We start from the raw sequence: 2,122 nt of genomic DNA, 5'->3' as shown, positions 1-2,122 counted from the left end.
ATCACGACAAAAATACATGCTGTCACGTAGTGCTGAGTATTGTGGCGAACAGTCTAGATAGGAGATAATCAACTCCCTTGACTAAGTCTAGAGAGGGAATATTTAAGGCCCAGCTCATAGGCAAAACATCTGACCAAAGAAGTGTCTGTTCTGTGGGAGCATGTTGATAAAACATGATGAATCAAGGGGCCCTGAGGATATTTGTTGGACACGACTGAGCGACTGAACTGAACTGAACTGAACTGAGGATATTTGTCTCTGAGTCTCATTTACTATAGAAGAGCAGGCTGCCTGCCTTGGCTCTGCCCCAATCACCTGACTGTCCCTTAATAAACAGAAAATTGTCCAAATTTTCCTGCCATTTCTATTTTCAGCCTGCTTGTCTAAGGAACTTCACCCAGACTGATGTGCCTGGAGTGCAGGGTGAGTAATAATAGAAGGTGATGGGAAACAAGACTGAGAAGGTAAAAGCAGGGTTATGGAGGAGATGCTCCTTTCTTCTCTTTCCATTTAATTTTAAAAAATAACACCAGCTGGGACTTCTGTGGTGGTCCAGTGGTTGACTCCACACTTTCAATGCAGGGGGTGAGGATTTGATCTTCGGCTGGATCCCACATGCCCACTGCATGGCCTAAAAATATTTTTTTAATTAAAAAAATTAACACCAATTGTACGAACATTTTGAATAATCTAGGCAGTTGCAGTACCTTCTAAATGAGAAAAGCTGAAGTACTGCTTCTTCTACGTGTCTAATTGGGAAGACTGTTACAGGAGAATCATACGATTTCAACGGTGAATCTCAAAGGAAACATCGATGATCAGGGATGGGCTTTTGAGGTTTTGGTTGAAGGCAGACTTCAAGGCACGAGCTTCCAAAAACACTTCAATCAGCCCATCACTTTCCACATCAAACAATGAAAAGTGATTTTAGTATATATTTATGAATTAGTTTCTGAGCAAGAGTTGGCAGTAGTTTAGGTACCTTCTTTTCCTTTCAAAGAAGTGGTAATAGCAGGATACTGGAAATACCTTTCTGTCTGAGGGGAACATCTTGTAAATTTCCCCTACTTTCCATTTTTCCCCATTTTTCAGCATTTATTATTTATCACTTTTACAATTTTGTCCAGGATAAGAGATAACAGGTGAAAGAAAAGAAATCCCCATGTATTGCCTTCCTGTGAGATATTCTTGATTTCTTAGCTCCCTCACCCCACTCTTTGAGGAATTTATGTTACTGACAGAAGAACGGATCCATGATATTTGTTAGGGTTCTGAGGAGAAGTCTTAGAGCCCTGTGTATATTTAAAGCTCTGTTCTTAATACAAAAAAAAAATGTGAAGGGATGAAAATATGATTATTTCAAAAGATGAATTCACAGAACTTTTTGTCAAAGTTGAAAACAAATTCCAATAATAATTTAAAACATTGCTGTTACTGAATACTGCCCTTGAGTCACACTTAAGAGACACAAAGAGATCATTAAAATTGCTACTCCATCTGTCTTCCTCGCTGGACTACACTCTCTTGCTTATTGTATATACATGGTTCTAACACAGTACCTGGCACATACATGGTACCTAGAAGATACTTGATGAATTGATTGACTGAATACATGAATGGAGCACAGAAGACTGCAGCCTCCCAAGACCTTAACATATAAAGCTCCAGCTGTTACCGTGAGCTGATATCATTCCTTAACATATAAAGCTCCAGCTGTTACTGTGAGCTGATATCATTAACCTCCCACACATTAGATCCTGGAGCTGTTTCAACACGGTCATCTCTGGGTTATGTGGTGGCCCTAAAAAGCAATCTTCAGGACAGGGTACATGAGAAAGACAGATGTGAACAAGATACACTTGCAGCTGCTGTATGGCCATTACATATATGGTGGTCCCACATGGGATTGAAAGCCCAGATGTCAAAGCACAACTTGAAATAACACACCATTAGTGTGGGATGTTGTAAACCACCAGTAATCAGCAGCCTCTTGCTAAGCTTCAGCTATTGTCTATGAGAATGCCTTTTGAGTTCATGTCATTGTGCAATCTAGGGAGCAAGGCTATGCCAACACAGCTGACTTCCTAGAGAAGATAGGACAATGTGGCGTGGGCACCAGGTA

The sequence above is a fragment of the Capra hircus genome, chromosome 9 (assembly GCF_001704415.2).
Source record: "Capra hircus breed San Clemente chromosome 9, ASM170441v1, whole genome shotgun sequence".
NCBI classification, from domain to species: Eukaryota; Metazoa; Chordata; class Mammalia; order Artiodactyla; family Bovidae; genus Capra; species Capra hircus.
The sequence above is the reverse complement of the archived record's forward strand: the minus strand, read 5'-3'. Positions refer to the sequence as shown.